This window comes from Lactuca virosa, chromosome 4 (assembly GCF_052849685.1).
Source record: "Lactuca virosa cultivar CGN04683 chromosome 4, Lactuca_virosa_CGN04683_v6, whole genome shotgun sequence".
NCBI lineage: Eukaryota > Viridiplantae > Streptophyta > Magnoliopsida > Asterales > Asteraceae > Lactuca > Lactuca virosa.
Genome location: NC_136429.1, coordinates 87,166,830 through 87,179,522, shown reverse-complemented (window position 1 = coordinate 87,179,522; position 12,693 = coordinate 87,166,830). Strand labels below are relative to the sequence as shown.

At 31.1% G+C, this 12,693-nt stretch overlaps 1 long non-coding RNA gene across 5 annotated transcripts; it reads right to left on the bottom strand.

Annotated features, from left to right (window-relative positions):
• Nucleotides 1–496: 496 nt before the first annotated feature.
• On the bottom strand, nucleotides 497–3,066 carry LOC145106142 (uncharacterized). Of its 5 annotated transcripts, none has more exons than XR_013707477.1 (5): nucleotides 2,762–3,066; nucleotides 2,215–2,275; nucleotides 1,756–2,145; nucleotides 1,375–1,429; nucleotides 497–1,286 (listed from the first exon to the last, which is right to left on the bottom strand). It is a non-coding gene; the product is annotated as an uncharacterized LOC145106142 (long non-coding RNA). The 5 variants fall into 5 exon arrangements; XR_013707475.1 differs by having other exon boundaries at nucleotides 1,375–1,426; XR_013707473.1 differs by having other exon boundaries at nucleotides 1,375–2,145.
• Between the last annotated feature and the right edge of the window lie 9,627 nt (nucleotides 3,067–12,693).

The following is a 12,693-nucleotide window of genomic DNA, read 5'->3' as shown; positions in this document are numbered from 1 at the left end:
ATACACAACAACCAATGATCTTTAGATTTTTAAAGAAATATGATAGCATACTCAAACAGCCCACATCTTTAAACATGAAATGGAACAAACAAAATAAAAACTAAACCTACAATTATTAAACCTAAACCCTAAACCAAAATCATTGAACGTGAACTAAAAACAGATTAAATCTGGAACAAAGCTTTTAAAAACAAATATAATACACAACTTACAATACTTGAACTTTAATAAATACTAACTAAACACAAGTCAACATATATTACCACAAGTTCAGGAAAAAATGGAAGCAAATCGACATGTTAGCTGTAGAAAAACGGTTCTCTTCAACATATATTTTTGTTTTCCTACCACTGAAGCAGCTTGAAGATGCAAACGGGGCTAAAGAAAGTGTAGACTTAAACTCTAACACCATTTAACAAAATCGAAAAAAGATGATGAAGAGTAGACAAAATTCAAAATAAAAGAACCCACAAAATCCAATACATGTTTCAATCTCTTGAATAGACAAAAAAAATGTTGAATTATATTAACTTTGGTTTCATTACTAAGAAGAAAAATTGATTCTAATTCATACAATAGAACTCATAAATTAGAAGTAATTATAAACTCTCTCTTTCAAATCATGCACACAGAAAAACTGAACCCGACCATCAAAACCCACATACAAAAAACAATAATCCTAACGAAACTAAAAATAAATAAGAAATATTAAAGCTATAATCAGAGTCTCAGACCATGGGAACTTTTGGCTTAATAAGCAATTGTGATCCAAGAAATGTTAGGCAGTGTAATAAAATTCCAACAAAACTACCAAAAATTTGGTAAAACTTAAAGAGCATGAATTACTCATTTTAGTTTACGGTAAGGAAAATAAGAGTTCAATTAAGAACTTCTGCAAGGATTACTCTCAATACTTCTACTATATCTATCTACATCAAATAGACAAGGCCCATTTTTCTCTATATCCTTACCATCACTTGATTTTCACACTATTAATAAACCCAACCAACAAAAAAGTAGTAGCTGATAAACCAATATATTAGAATATAAAAAAGCTTCTTACTGTTTTCAAGATCTAGGTGTCAACAGTTCGGTAGTGTGTCGGTTCGATGATGTAGATCTATGTCAACAAAAAAACATGTAGAAGAAAGTTTCGATCGAAAAGAAAGGAGAGGTAAAACTCTTTCATCTGATCTGAAAAACCAAACCCAAACCATCATCTGAAGAACCAAAACCTAACTTTCATTAGTATTTCTGAGACAATTAATCACACTCTCTCATCAGATCTGTAAAACTCAACCCAAAATTTGAAGTTAATCATCAAGAAAAATAGATGTGATGTAAAAGAAATTAACTAAACACAAACTCTTATACCTAAATAAGAAAAAACTTTGTTCTTGGAAATCTGATATCATTCGTTCTTGATCTGCTATCAAGCAAATACACGATAGAAAAATAAATCACCAGATCAGTCTTTTTCATGTGTAAAATGAAACTTGTAAAAGCTATGACGGAAATAAAAAGAATAAATAGAAGTATGGCCATTTAAAACTCTAAAAGACGAAGAGACAAAAACAATAGTGGTTAGTTCAAGGTTCTTAGGTTGTTATGTTCCAGATTTTTTGAACTGTAAATCAAACCAAGTCACAAAACCCAACCGGTCTCTTGTTTGATCAGTACACTCTTAGAAGAGTTTAAGATTGTTTGAGTCCTAGTAGATGAAATCGAAAGCCACTCCAAAATCGGTTCACATACACGAAAAAGGGAACAACAATTTGACGATTCGACAGAAGGAGTTCGTAGGTGGGTGTAGTCGTTATCGTGAGGAAGGGTGAGTGAATGGTAGATTCATTCGCTGTCCAAGTATTTACACTGCAACCGATCGGCAGAAGTTAGTTCGGTAACAATGATTGCCTTCATAACACCCTATTTGGAAAGAAACACAAAACATGAGTTGATTGAAGTTTAAACATTCTTAATGACATCTCCATGGTTTTTGTATTCTATATACTTATGTCTTTAGAGGATAAACAAATTTCATGAATTTTCTATTAACATAGTAAGGTAATATGCCTTCTGCTAGAGGTTTCAAACACATCATTACAGATGGGTTGGACTTCTGGCTCCTTATCTACCAGATAAAACCTACAAAATCAAATAGCTAAAATAGTTATTATATTAGATGCATTCATTTATAGGGATGCAAAAATTTACCAGATAAATGATAAAGACCATTGTTTCTTTGTTGTCAGAGAGCTCTAAAAATGTCAAATGCCTGAAAGCCACAACCACACACAGAAATTTGTTGATTTTTCAATTAAACTTCAAAACGTACACAAAATCAAAGAAATTTCATTGCACATTGAGGCCAAATAATTACCAAAATAGTTTAAATAAGGATATCAAAAGACGGTATCAAATCCATTTAAACATCAAAAAATCGAACCTGGAAAATGAGAGAGAGAGAGAGAGAGAGAGAGAGAGAGAGAGAGAGAAAGAGAGATCAAATAATCAAGAAAACAAACTTTTAGTCAAACCTAATAAATGATTCTTTTAAATGTATCATGGGAGATGAGGAGATGGAGTCATTGGACTGATTTGTGATTCACACCGAAGGGAAGAATAAATCAGGGTTTTTTGTTCTATATATCACCTCTCGACTTTTAACTTTTTTCTTAATGGAATTCAACTTGTGCGACAAATTTGATAGTTAGCCAGAAAGGGATAGCCAACTCGCAAAACCAGAAAATCAAGAGTATACCTGTGTGATTTCATTCATCTTGCCATATATGCGTTGACCAACTGTTGATTCTCTGCCACCAAATTGTGATTTTGATGGTCGATGGCGGAGCGGGTGATGTCTTGCGATGGTTTCCGATGAAGGAGTTTGAAGATTGTGGTGGCTAGGGTTTATGGTCGAGGAGAATGATCTGATGGTGGTGGTATTTGGGGTATCGAAGAAGACTCAGATGCTATATACCGATTTAGTTAGTTGGTTTTGACCAATTCAATTGTACTGAAATTAAGGGAATGCCGGTTCAGTTTTGAATTATTCACGAGATTTAAATTTCATGCGATGCATAAACGTCCCAATAAGATTTGATTTAGCTAGAGATAATACCACGTGGAAAAAGTGGATTATTTCTATTTTTGCAATTCTTTCAATTTTTGATTGAAACCAGACTTAAATAATGAGATAAGATTTGCTTGGTTATTTGTACTGTAAGTATAAAGGTTTGGACGTCTTAAATATATTTATGGAAATAATAAGGTTTGTATAATAATATAGTAAGATAAGATATATACACACACGCACAAACCATTATCTAATTTTTGGGTTTTTGACTTTGTTTCTTCCACTTCACAGCATACTGTTGCCGTAAACCATATGTGACTTTTCCCACCCAAGACCCAACACCAAAATTGTCGATTTCCCGTCATCAGCTTCCGCCTGTCCACGCCATTCCGCTTATCCAGGCCCTTCGTTTGGTCTTCACTGACTGAGACCTTCGTCTAATCGAGTTTTCAGGCCTCAGCTTCAACGACGATAGACTGTGACTTCTCAGACCTTCGTCTAATTGAGTGGATATCATGTTTGTTTATAAATGGTATTTCTCAGTATTTTTTAAAAGATGAACACAAGTTGCTGGAAATCTTCAAAAACTTTATAGATTCTTTTCTTTGTATTTATAATTATTTATTTGTTGTGATTTTAGCAAAAAAAAAAAAGTCAACTTTTAAGACTATAAAACAGGAAACAGGGGTGGGATCGGGGGTGATGAATGTATTCGGGACGGGATCGGGGGCTATATAAACGGGGGATTCGGGGGCGGGAGTGGGGGTGGAGGCAACAACTGATTTTGGGGGCAGGGGCGGCTATTTTCACTCCCATTTGGTCCCGTTAACATCCATAACCATAACCTTTAATTATATAGTGTAATACATATATTATTATTATTATTATTACTATTATTATTATTATTATTATTATATACATATATTTTTAAATATAAAAAATATGTTTTTTGATGCATAAATATGTTTTTAAATGTATAAAATATGTTTTTGATATATAAATATGTTTTTAAATGTATGACCATGAAGTAGCATATGAATTTGGAACGTTTTGTTTAAACTAAACGCTAGAAGCTTGTAGTGCCAAACAAGGTTTTCTGTTCAAAACGGAGCGTTTTGTCAAACGCTAGAAGCTCTCAAACACTCTCAAAAGCACCGTGCCGAACACGCCCATATATATATATATATATATATATATATATATATATATATATATATATATATATATATATATATATATATATATATATATTAAAGCTAAAAGTATAGATTTTAAAGGTATTTGTACGGTTTATATTTATGGTTTGTACAATATAAACCATATTAATAGGAACTTTTATATTTATATGTATATTAGTCTTTTTATATGAAACTAGGGATTTACCCCCACGTTGTGGGGGTTAGACGGGATTTTTTTGTAAACGATGATGTTCAACATGAAAAAGTGCCCTACTTTTTTCATGTAAAAAAATGAACAAAGCAGCCGACATGCAGCCCGTTACCACCTCACTTGCAAGGTTAAAGAACTATCTAAGATCAACTTTATTACCACTAAATTCAGCTAGATATTGTGTGATGTCATGAGAACTGTGATGGCTGCAAATTAACCATACTAATTGAGTAATTTCTTCTAAATGCAATGTGGAAATGATTTTTTAGCCTAATGTGAGAGGCATACACTGCCACAAATCAACTACATATGGAAACATATTTTACTAACACAAATAAATACAAATCGCTGCAAAGCAACTATCCAACATTATCTCTGAACACATGACAATCAACACAATTCAGTAAACAAACATAAAAATCAAATTCAAATGCGCCACAAGTACCTAATCGCCAAAAAAAAGGTGCAAGAGTTAGTAGGTAGTGGACCTCCAAACTTTGTGAACAGTATCCTGTACAAATTGAAGCACAACCCATCCATTTTCCCAAGTTAGCAAATTTTAATATTAGAGAAAAATAAATAAAAGCATAACATAATTCCACCATGTTATAAATTTAGTCACTAAACTATTGTTTTTATCCAATTATTACAATTATTAAAAGTATAATGTGTTTTTGTGTTAGAAAAAGCTTATACAATTCCAATTTTTACAGATGGTGACATCAAGAACCATGGAATAAAAATGCAAGGTACCTTTAAATCTTCAACTACATTCATGACAACAATAATACAAACAACAATTTCCAAAAATAGTTGAAGAAACTTGATCAACATTTCACGGCTTAAGTAGTAAAATCAAGAGAGATATTGACCTCAAAGACCTTAAAAATCACATAGGTAATACATAATGACCACAGTTCGAAAAGTGCAACATGACTACTATATTAAAAATCTTACAATTTCGAAGAGCATAAAGTTTTAGCCACATATATTTTTTTTATTTTATTCGAAATAAACTAATTTTCAAACTGCTTTGTTTTACATCAAGTATTTTAAAATTTTCTATCATGTATAAAAAATTTCTAATCTATGAAGATGACATAAAAAATTTTATATCTATGACGATGACAATACATTTTTTAAATAGGTAAAATTACTTTAAAATTCGAAACAAGTTCATATCATTTGTCTAAAGAGAATCTTAGAATAGAAAATTTCAATGTTTTAAAAAAGACACTCTTAAAAACTGTAAAAAAAAAAACTGAAAATAGATCACTCATTCCAAATATTTATAGGTGTACTAGGTTCTTAATTTTTTACTTATGGCCAAAATCCATTAATTCTACCATAATCGTTATAACAATAATCAAAGCAAAAGAATGATAATACAATAGTTAAATTTACATAGTTATATAAATCGCAAGACTCTCTTAGTATTTTTGAAGACCGTTATTTATAAACACTTTATAATCATATCTCTAATATATCGTTCTTAATGTTTATCATCGTCAATTCATTAAGTTTTTATTGTGACATTGGGGACTGTAAGTAGGACTTCGACAACTTTAATTTTGAGAAACTTCTTTTTGTAGAAGTCATCATTACTGGAATACTCAACAAGATTATGTAGGCAAAAGTTGTATTAGGAAAACAATTGAATTTTTCATATATTTTAGGGCTAATACCATAAAAGCCCTTAAGTTCTCAAAAGTATTCTCTTTTACCTTTTGAGGTCTTTTAGGTTCATTAAGGCCTAAAATTTGGTTTAATTTTTGCGCTTGAGCCCTTTTAATGGGTTTTCAAGTAACCAGCCGGTTATGGGGGGCGTCACATCAGCTCTGATTGGACCGTTTCTGCTGGCATGGTGCTGACTAGGCACATGGTTATATTGCTTACTTAAAAACAACACTTATAAGGAATAAAAGAGGGAGCACGATTCGAACAACTGACCTCCCACACCAAATACACCTTACCACTAGGTTGAAACTTCTTTTGTGTGAATATAGCATAATTAGGGGTGTCAAAAACTTCTGTGGGACCCCGATAGTGTACAAGATTAATTTTTTTAAAAATTTGGGGGTGGGGGCTGGATTAAACCCCGTTTTATTTTCGGGATCTGGAGTGAGTATTTCCGTTTCGTACTCCCGCAGGGACTCATTTGTATATTTATATGAAAAAAATATTTTTAATATATATATATATATATATATATATATATATATATATATACACACACACACACACACAAACGCACAAACCATTATCTAATTTTTGGGTTTTTGTGTTAGAAAAAGCATAACATAATTCCACCATGTTATAAATTTAGTCACAAAACTATTGTTTTTATCCAATTATTAAAAGTATATTGTGTTTTTGTGTTAGGAAAAGCTTATACAATTCCAATTTTTATAGATGGTGACATCAAGAACCATGGAATAAAAATGCAAGATACCTTTAAATCTTCAACTACATTCAAAATGCATGTAAAGGGAGATACCCTCAACATATACACAAGAGGAAAATAGTACACTAGTTGATTGCGGTTTCAATTAGTGATTTTATTGGCATTGCAAAGTCATGGAGGTCATTAAAGGTGATCAGTATTCCACTCGATCCCCAAATCCTTGAGAACATGTAAAAGCGTAATGTCTAAAACCCTTTTTGTAAACATAAGACTAAGTTTTTGTTTATTTTTACTGTTTATAAATCATGTTTCTCTGAAATGCATCTACACAAAACAAAATGATTTTTCCTTGTTTTTCCTCTGTTCCAACTTATAAAATGAACTCGTTAATTAATATACCAATAAGGGTCATGTACATTGTAAATGAAAATGATTATTAAACTCACCTCAAGCTTGTTTTTTGAATTTAGAAGCTAAACAATGGAATAAGGAGGTTCTAACCAAGCTCATTGTGCTTCCCTGAACATAATTGTATCCGGAAGTTTAGTATTATCATTGAAATGCAGCAACAACAACAATAACAAAACAAACATAATTTAAAAAAAATGAAGAATGAAGAACGGCAGTATGATATACCTCAATAATGTTTTTGGCATCAACGAAGCACCAATACCCACAGCTGACCTAGAACATTTCCAAATGTTAGTTCTGTCACATTGAAGTTGAGGGTCAAACTATTTTTTGGAATTTTCATAAAATTTCAAAATAAAATCACTCTTAACTCCATTTATGATTTAATAGAGTTTTCTTGGAAAAAATCCAAGAACCAAAAAGGTGCAACTTATTAGTTAAATCCTTAAAAATAATGAACTTTATAATTATATGATAAATGTACAGAAAATAAGCCTTGATTACAAAATCAATCACACATTTTTATTCATAATAAACATATTCAGATACCCTCTTTTATAAAAAAAATAATAATAATAACTTAAGCACCTAAGGAAAAACGACTATGTTCTTCTCATTTTCTATAGTGTTCTCTGAATTTCTTCATGTTTTTCCCTCTCTACACCTTGCTACACTCCTTCCCAAAACGTTCCATCCAGTGAGGCTCTTGATAAACTCAAAGCCAAACACCTAGAGAAATACACATTTTTTCAAGAGCGATCAAACACAAAAAATCAAGGGCTTTGTTTTTTGATGCAAGAAAAGAGCAACGATTAAAAAATAGACAATGAAATACACACTTTTATTAGTTAATAATTATATTTAATCAATAAACTATTTTCAATACATAAATATATGTGAAAAAATAGGACACATGTACATACTTTTATAGCTACTTCACATACTCTACAATAGCTCCAACTATACTAATCCATGTACCCATATACACAAAGTAAAATACACACATACAACGGTCTTTGTGTCACCAAGGTTCTCATGCAATATATTGTCAATATCATGGCTAAAATAGTCATATGCAAGAATTGAATCAGTTAATAAGGGTTGTGCTATAAGTACCTCTTAACCAATTTTATCCCCCCCTAACATCAATCAAATCAACTTTTTACTTTTGATTTGACATTATTTTTTTCTTTTTTTTCTTTTTTTTTTTCCTTTTTGTTTTTGATTTTTTTTCCTTTTATTTTATATTTTAATATTCTTACTATTAAATTCGGATGACATTTTAAAATTCGATAAACATTATAAATTCGCACGACATTATAAAATTCGAACGACTTTTTTGTCCGTAATTAAAAAATATAAAAAAAATATTTAAAAACCGATTTTATATAGCCGTTTGAATTTATAATGTCTTTCGAATGTTAAAATTTTATGCGAAAAATTTATAATAATAATAATAATAATAATAATAATAATAATAATAATAATAATAATAATTAAAAAAGAATTAAAAACAACAAAAAAAACAAAAAAGGAAAAAAACAAAAAAAAACAACAAAAAAGACAAAAAATCAAATCAAGGGGTGGAATTGAAAAAGGAATGGGGTACTTATAGAAAACCCCGTTAATAAGTGAAATAAAGTCGAAGAAAGACTGCACAGAACAGTGAAACTTACATGGCAATGACGACTTCAATAAGCCCTAATTCATTACCATCAACATTCAGGTTAGGATTTTTTATAAAAAAAATTGCTTCTGGGTCATGTACAGTTGAGTCGATGAATTGAGAAGTTGGAGAAGAAGACTTCATGATTGCATTTTCCAATGCTTCATTATTCTTATTTTAGACAAAAATCCATTGGAACTGTTGAAATTTTGGGAAGATCATGGGAAATTGGAAGTGGAAACTTTTTAGGGTTCTTGGGTCGTCTTCATCAGATACAATTTATGCAGTGACTACAAAGAAGAAAAATCAAAGCACCTTCATTTTCCGGTGAACTCCATCCAAATCTTGTAGAATGAAAATGGGCGCAAACTGATAAACGAAGAATGCGGCGACTCTGGGAAGATGAAAGTGACGATAGCTGTTGTGGCAGAGGCAACGTCTATCCGATCGGGAAGTAGAAATAGGGATTGTTGTGGAGAGATGGCGGTGGAAGAAAGAAGTTTCAGGGTGCTTTCCTGGCTCGCTTTCACTCTAATCCTCTGAGAGAGAATGACGGTGGTTTGCAGAAACGGTGGAGAAGATGAAACATGATGGCGTTGGAGTAGGGTTTGTGGAGTGGTTGAGGTCGGCTCCAACCCAGACAGCCGATGGAAAACTGGAGAGATGTAGATGAAGCAGAGAACGAAAAAAACGGTGGGAAGCTGTAGTGGGTTTTGTTTTCATCCAAGGAATGAAGGAACGAAGTGGTGCAGAAGAGACACTAATCTTATTTTTATTGGTTATAAGGTGGAATACAGATTACAGATTAAAAAAGCGGTGGAATCAGACATATTTAAAAGAAAAACCAAAAAAATCAACCAATGAACAGCAAAAACGGCTAATAAAGGAACAAAGAATTAATAGTATTAAGAATAAATATAAATTTATATCAAGTAAATACAAATATATTCAATTAAATATAAATAAATAAAATTTTTTAATGCATTAATATATTTTTAAATGTATAAATATGCTTTTAGAAATATACATATGCTTTCAAATTTATATATACATATGCTTTTAAAAATATACATTCGCTTTCAAATTTATAAACACGTATATACATGTGTAAATATATTTTTAATGCTAAAAATACGTTTTTAAAGGTATATATATGGTTTATATATAAAATATATTAAAAGGTATTTTCATATTTATATTTATATTATATTCTTTATATGAAATAAATATAAATTTTATTAAATATAAATATATACATATTAAGTACAAATAAATACAATCTTTAATGCATTAACACATTTTTAACTGTATAAATACGCTTTAAAAAATTTATATGTTTAAAAAAATATTTAAAAATATTTGTATACATACATAAAAATGTATAATAATAATAATAATAATAATAATAATAATAATAATAATTGTAATCAAAATAAAATTTGAGTAATAATAATAAGAAGTATTAGTTATTATATTTAAAATTTCAGGCATTAATTTACAAGAAGTTATGCAACCAAGTGGTTTATTTGTTTTTAGTGTGTATGAATGGCGAGAGTTCGCATCCCACCATCATTATATTTTCTCATTGTGGCTTACTTTTGAGGAAGCTGGCCAATCAGTGCCACGTCAGCCCGCCACCTATGCAGGCTAAAAGGGCTCAAATGCAAATACTGAATGAAACTTCAGGATTTATTGAGCCTAAAAGACCCCAAAGGGTAAAGTTGTACATTTCTTGAAGACTTACGGGCATTTCTGACATTAGCCATATGTTTTAACACATCAATAGGGTTGGTAGTTTCACTCGGTAAGAACATGCAAGCAACTTTAGCTCCATATAAAGTTCATGAGCATCTATATATGACATGATTTAAGATCTTTGTCATCAAATTCCTTCATTTTTTTGGAAATAAAAACCAAAAATCCTTTCATACTTTTGTATTATTGAAATCTTGTTTTTAGTGAAGCACTCGTTTGATCAACAATATATATAAAAATAATCAACTTTAAAAATTTCGTCAGCTGAAAATATGACATCTTGATCACTTGAATTTCACCAAATTGTTTTTTATATTAACGAGCCATTTTTGAGAGAATACTAGATCAATATTCATTTCAATGGAATGTTCTTTCGCATCATCAATCTCCTTAGAGAACTTTGTTTCTCTAAACTACTAGAAGTATTCATTCAACATATTCACTTCATTGATAGCAACATCGATAAGCATATCATTTGATTGTAATTTTTTGATGACTAAGTTCACCACATACAGTATTTAATACCGAATGACTATTAATACCAAAAATTCAAATTCGCCAAGCTTATTTTTGCTAGAGATTTAGCTTCAATTTGGACTTTAGCATCATTGTCTTTTTCGGCAACATTAAGTAAATCTTCTCTTTTATTTGAAAGTTGTTGTCTAATAACCTTAACAATTTCAACACAAATTTCCCAATGAGTAGCGGAAAATGACTTAGGAGTCAAACCTTTAATATTATCTTTCAAAATTTGTCACCTCTTAGTATAATTTGAAAATATTGTATAAACGTGTTGTATGAATCCAAAAAAATTTCTAGTTTTACCACCAACTGTTAGCCATGTCACACAGTGAAAGATTAAGACTATGACAACGACATGGAGTATAAAAGGCTATAGAATTTATGTTTAAAAGTATATTTTGAAATCCTTCATGTTTTCCTTTCAAGTTTGATCAATTATCATATTTGCTTGCACATATCATCAACATCAAGACCAAGATATTTTAATTCATCGTGTGTAATATCAAAGAGCCCTTTTCCAGTGGTATCATCAACATTTCAAAAAACTTAAAAAATATTCTTCAACAATAAAAGAATTAGAGGAAAAATTTATATACCTCTATCAAATACATATGTTCTTGGTGACTTGTATCGGGGGTGATGGGTTTTGATAACAAAAACGATCTTTTTTATAAAACATTTTTAAGAATGGTAAACAGAAGACTTTAAAAATAACTAGTTAATTTTTAGATCGTTTTAAGAAAACCACAAAGAGGATCTAAATACAGAACTTACATTCATTTACACTAGTGATTTACATCTCTTTAATCTCTCAGTGTAATGTAACTTCGTATCGTCACCTGTGATACAAATAAGTTTGAGTGGGTCAGGTTGGGACCTGGTGAGTAGATAGGGTTTTCAACCCACAATAATATAATTATTATATTCAAACATCAAACAATGAACCCAATCACCCATCCCCATTATCTTCTTTACTCTTAAGGATCTACCCTAAGAATCAGTTATTCTTCATTCATTCGTTCCTAATAATTATCCTAAGGAATAGGTACGAAGTCCATCGTTGTCAGTGACACAGCTGTCAAGCACATCTGCTAATATTATCACTTAGGCGCAGCTGCCAGAATTGTGACATTCTTTATGGGGCGCAGCTGCCGGTATTATCCTTTAGGCGCATCTGCCGGGGTTATGACATTCTCTATGAGGCGCAACTGTCGGTACTATCCTTAGAGCGCAGCTGCTAGGATGTTTAGAGTACCTCGTAGATCAATGATGTTTAGAGTACTATCCTTAGGCGCAACAGGTTGTGGCGCAGCTGCCAATGCTCATCTATAGGGTACTAGGTCCATTGCTGCCAATGTTCACCTATAGGGCACTATGTCCATACTACTAATGTTCCTCTATATCAGCTTTCATCCCTCATCATTCATCTACCCATGTTTTACCCAACATGTTTTGTAGATATAAATACAT